Genomic DNA, 6000 nt, shown 5'->3' on the forward strand with positions numbered 1-6000 from the left:
TGCCCGCCAGACTCTTCAGAGTTTATAGAGAGAGCCCTTAAGCGGGTTCAGCAATGCAGACCATCCGGATGGTCTCAATAACGCACTGCTCTCTCAAGGCTGCGTCCTTGAAAATGACTCCAAGTGTGGGAACAGTGGGCAGAAAGTACAGTCCAAGGACAGGGAGGGGGTGAGGAGCCTCCACTGCCTGGGTTCAACTCTCCAGTCACGTCCGTCCTCACGATGACCTCCTCCAACAATGAGCAAGAGTATTGTCAAAGTTGAGGAGCAGATAACTTTGAAGGACAATAGGTAATGAGGAAGTGGGGGGCAGGAAGGGAACGGAGACACCCTATTTGTAGCTCAGCAGGGAAGGAAAGTAGATTGGGACTCGGGGAACAGAAGCGGTAAAGTTTCTAAAAGTGTGAATGAAGTTTAAAAGCCAATTTAGTGGAAATAAAGCTGAAAGATGGGGACAGACAGCACCTTATGTTCAAATTTTGCTGAATTAGACCTCAAGATCTCAGAAGTTGAACAACTGGGAGTAAGGCCCAGGGTAAGACCAAAGGAGTGGATTTTTCGAAGTGCAGTGGAGGTGATGGTAATTGGTATGGAGGGGAGGGACTTTGAGGACAGGTGTTGGGAAGGTCATCCACAGGGATTCTGAAGTCTACTGCAGTGATGTTAGGAGTAGGAAGGAAAGAAAAAAAAAGTCTGAGTCAAATTTAAATGAGATAATGCATTTGAAAAAGACCTTGAAAATGTTAAAGAGCTATACAAATGTTAGTTGCAAATGCAAATATTCATAGAGAACATGAATGGAAATAGTTTATGGGTGGCCATAAAAGCCAATCAAAATAATTTATATATGAAAGAGTCAAGAAGAAGCCGTGGATCCTCGAGCAGGATAATGAATGATGAAAGGGAGGTTTCTGGGGAGCAAGCTGGTTTTTCAGGGAGTGGAAATGCCATCCACAAGACTCATATCGTTTCTGCTGATTAGTTTAATTTTCTGTTTGTTTCTTTTAGGCTTAAAATATTGGAATGGTCTTTTCATAGCAATATTCATCATATAGATGTGACCCTCAAGCCTTGTTTTCCCTCAAGCAAGAAAAAACACCACACCTCCCAAATACAGTCCCCTTCCCAGTCCATTGACATGAGTCCTGTTCTTAGGATAGTCTCACCAGGCTTTCGTTCACCTTGAAGGGAAGGGTTTGGTTTTTTCGGTCTTGTTTTTGGTTTGGGGTTTTTTTCGGTTGGATCACAAGAGAATTTTGAAGGAGTCAAGACCTTCTCTTGCAAAGTCGTGGACAAGTGCCTTGTGACAGCTGTAACAGTAAAGCAGGGCACTATTGTTTGTTTTTAACTATTGTATTTAAACACAATATATAAGTTAGAGTGTGTGTGTGTGTGTATTTCTACAGAGCCATCCTTCCTCTTGCACAAACATGGCTTCCCCTCTTGTCCCAGACTGCTCCTGGCAGACTTTTAAGCTTAGCAGTTATGCTTTTGAAGGCCATGGAGGTGCTGGGTACCCTCTTAGTTTGAGCCCTGTGGAGGGGACACCAGGGCAGTTTGCACACCTGCACGCTCCACCGCACGAAGTCTTCCTGGCTGGTGTACGATGCACACACAGAGCGTGTACTTCTTGCTCTGCTCCCACCCGCAGCCGTCCTCGTCCACACCTGCCTCATCTCCAGCACCGCCCTGTGGGGCTCCGTGGAGTTCATGACCTTCTGGCTCCATGTGAAGGGCAGAGACCATAATGACCTCCTGACACTTTTGATTTTATCACTGCCTCGCCTGCCTCTGCTGCCCACCACGTGATGTTTGATCTACTGCAGTCTGCTTTCAACTTGATGCTGGTTGTTTTTCTGGCCGACTTGAAACGTGAGCGTCTGCAGAGGAGTTGAAAAACCTCCCAGTGGCCCCTTGCTAGCCCCGGACATCACCTGAAGAAGGGCCTGGGTCACACCTCACACCATCAGGCAAATTCCACTGGTTCTGCGCCTGCACCAGCTGCCCACAGGGGAGGGAGTGTCCTTTGGAGGATACGCCCTGGGGGGAGATGGTACTGTCTGGGGTTCCTACACGGCTGCTGGTGCCGTGGAGGAGAGGCAGGCACAGGGCCACCCTGGGGGGTGCGCTAGGGAGGTTGTCTTCGTCTCCGCGCAGGAGAAAAGGCTGGAAGGCACTTTTTTTTTTTTTCCCGCGGTACGCGGCCCTCTCACTGTTGTGGCCTCTCCCGTTGCGGACCACAGGCTCCGGACGCGCAGGCTCAGCGGCCATGGCTCACGGGCCCAGCCGCTCCGCGGCACGTGGGATCTTCCCGGACCGGGGCTCGAACCCGCGTCCCCTGAATCGGCAGGTGGACTCCCAACCACTGCGCCACCAGGGAAGCCCTGGAAGGCGCTTTAGATGCGCTGCTGGCCTCTGCCCTGGCTTCCACTCCTCATCAGCCACTGATTTTCTGAGTTGCTTCTACTCTGACTCTTCTTCGAGCAAGAATTAAAGGTGAGAATGACACATTGGCTGAAACTCTGCTGCTTTGGGATGGCAGAAACCCTGCGCTGTACCTTGCAGGATGGGGAAGAAGTGCAGGTGTTGGTGGGACCAGCTGAAGTTGGGGGCTTCAGAGTGATGGCGTAGCCCCCCTGCTTGGATCTCATGTAGCCCAGGAGCAGACAGGTGGTCATGCCTTTGTCTTACTTCTGCTCCATTAACGAGTCCTGGACCTCTTCCCGTGTCTAACCCACGGACACCATTACTCCATCTCTCAGGGATCCTTGCGGTCAGGAAGTGGCTCGGCGCAAGGCCTGACTGTCCTCAAGGCCCACGTTCATCCATGGTTGCTCATGGTTTCTGCTAAAGTGCCTCTCTTGCTGGGGGTGAGGGTAAGGCAGCTCATGAGCGGGTCTCACACTCCGTGGACATGTGGGATACTGTCTGCTCTACTCAGTACCTGCTTCTACATCTCCTTGTCGTCTGTCCATCAAAAGGCAGGGACCCGCTGACTGGCCTGTAGAGGATGGCTCCCAGGCCATACACATGCACTGCAGGGCTGTGGTAACTTTTCGCCCTGGAAGAGTTCCGGGCAGCATGTGGGGCAGTGCCACAGAAGGTGCCCAGCTTGCTGCCCTGGGGGAATTCATTGCTGGAGCCAAAACCTGCACCATCAGCCTCCAAAAATAGGTTTTCTGCTTTGGATCTCTCACTGAGTTTGAGCTCCTGTAACAACATACCACGGCCTGGGTGGCTTCAACTACAGATATTTCTTTCTCACAGTTCTGGAAGCTGTGAGGTCCAAGGTCAACGTACAGTGGATCTGGTTCCTGGAGAGAACTCTCCTCCTGGCTGGCAGATGGCTGCCTCTCTCTGTGTCCTCACATGGTGGCGAGAGAAAGCTCTGGTTTCACTTCCTGTTCCTGTAATCATGGGGCCGCACCCTTATCACCTCCTCTGACCCCAATCACCTCCCAACGGCCCCCCTCCAAATACCGCCACGTTAGGATATCCATGGGGGATCTGCTGGGGATCCAAATGCATCAACATATGGATTTGGGGGGGACACAGACAATCAGGCCACGACAGTCCCTGAGGACGAGCCACCCCTGAGGACAGGACGGTACAGCAGACAAGATCTGGTGGAGGTTGCCTCAGGCCTCTCTCTCTCTCTTTCTTGCTGCATGGGCCACGAGGTAATGGGACAAGCCTCCTCCACTGGTTCACTGCACGGCAAGGGCTTCAAGGCCTTCGTGCTTTGGACTTTGTGTGACCGTCTCCGGAGCTTGGTGCAGCTCTGCAGAACCAGGTTACTGATCTGCGCGGCCACCGCGTTCCCAGGCAGGATGTGCACCCACCATCGCCAACAGGCTTGAGGAGATGGTGGCTGCCTTTCTGGGTCGAACCCGAGGTGGCCGAGAGGCCCTGCAGTGCGTGGGGCTGACCGCTCCATTTTCTAAAAGGTCAGTTTAAAAGGGTGAGGAGCTGGTCCAAACCCCTCAAAGTAAGGCCGGGCCCAAAGTCCACATGGTGGCTGATTTTGTGTGTCAACTCGACTGGCCCAGGGGACCCAGATTACACATTATTTCTGCGTATGTCTGTGAGAGCAGTTCTGGAGAAGATGAGGATTTGAACCAGCGGACTCAGCAAAGCAGCTCCGCTGCCCCAGTGTGGGTGGGCAGCCTCCCCTCCACTGAGGGTCTGCGAAGGCAACAGAAAGGGGAGGCTGGAGGAATGTTTTCCGCCTTCTTCCTGTCTCGTTGTTGAGCTGGGACAGCTCATCACATCTTCTTCTGTCCTGAGACTGGGATTTATACCATCAGCTCCTCTAGTTCACAGGACTTTGCTCAGACTGGACTGAATCCCACCACTGGCTTTCCTGGGGCTCCGGCTCACAGATGGCAGATGGTGGGATGGGACTTCTCAGCCTCCATAATCCTATGAGCTAGTTCCTTATTATACATATTATACATATACATACATATATATGCATATAATCTATAATAAATCCATACTATAATATAAAATTATAAATAACAATTATTATATAATAGCAATACATCATTACATAATCTATAATAAAATACATACGATGCATAGTATATATAATATGTATACATTATATATATAAAATACATATATACATATTATATATATGTATATATAAAATACATATATTATATATCCTATTGGTTTTATTCTCTGTTGAGCCCTGACTAATACAGTTCACCCAATTAACTGGTCATTATAAAGGGATCAAACCACAATAACAGACAAAAATAATAGTAAACAAAAAAAACCCCTACAAACTAAATTAAAAAGTAAAAGTAAGAAAATATGAATAAAGGAAAAAGAAAACTGAGAAAAAGAAAAACGAACAACGTGAGAAAAGTAAAAGAATAAAAAGAAAACTGAAAAAAGGCACAAAGAATTTTAAAACGAGAAAAATTAAAAGAGTAAAAGAATTAAGAAAAAGAAAATAAAAAGGAAAAGATGAGAAAAAGAAAAAACACAAAAATGCAACAAAATATAAAATGAGAAAAGAAAAAATTTAAAAAATAAAAATAGTGAGAAGATGGGCTTCCCTGGTGGTGCAGTGGTTGAGAGTCCGCCTGCCAATGCAGGGGACATGGGCTCATGCCCTGGTCTGGGAGGATCCCACATGCCACCAAGCGGCTAGGTCCGTGGGCCATGGCCTGTGCTCCGCAACGGGAGGGGCCGCGGCAGTGAGAGGCCTGCGTACCGCAAAAAAAAAAAAGAAGAAAAAAACGGGGTGAGGGGATAACAAGCAAAATAGACGAGGAAGTCAAAGAGCAAAATAGCTAACTTTGGTCAGATCCCCCAGGTCACCAGAAACCCCAGATGGTGACGTGATTCCTCTCTTCTGTTTGTTCTCATTATTACTTCCGTTCTCAGCTTTTTAATGTTTGGTCTGTATCCATACTTATTTTGTAAACACACCAGATTTGTATTTAGAGCCCATAGACTTAAGGGTGTGGAAAGTATCAGGCCTCAGCGCCCTTTATATTCTATGGCCTTGGTTTGTATTCACACACTTTTAAAGAATGTGGCATGTTTCTTGCACTGTCCTCTATGCAACTGACGTTTATAATCACGTTAGCATCTCTCTTGAGTTAGGCTCATTGGTGTATCTTTTAAAAAACCTTCGTTGGAAACGCCTCATAGAGTAACTGCGTGGTTTCCTTTACTCATAGAATTACCTGTTAGATCTGTGGGAAAGAGCTACAAGACAGAGCGGCGAAGTAAACTATGAAAAACCTAACAGTCAAACTTCTTTTATCTTAGGTATTGGCATATCCCAATCATCTGTACTGTTCTAGGGTGTGATGGCTTAGGAGTGAATATGATTTGAACCTAATACATTTTTAGAGCTGTCAAATTCAGAACCAGGCAGATCCATCCCCTGACCCTAAATATGGTCCTAAAGTAAATCACTTGAGGAAATTGGATCCCAAAGATTCCAGGTGGGGCATTCTGAAGTGTGTCCATATTCCA

At 47.9% G+C, this 6000-nt stretch overlaps 1 pseudogene; it reads left to right on the top strand.

The window, feature by feature from the left end:
• The first annotated feature begins 5616 nt into the window (after window positions 1–5616).
• LOC132512835 (small nucleolar RNA SNORA18) lies at window positions 5617–5740 on the top strand (annotated as a pseudogene).
• Window positions 5741–6000: the final 260 nt, after the last annotated feature.

This window comes from Lagenorhynchus albirostris, chromosome 21 (genome assembly GCF_949774975.1).
Source record: "Lagenorhynchus albirostris chromosome 21, mLagAlb1.1, whole genome shotgun sequence".
In the NCBI taxonomy this organism is placed as follows: Eukaryota; Metazoa; Chordata; class Mammalia; order Artiodactyla; family Delphinidae; genus Lagenorhynchus; species Lagenorhynchus albirostris.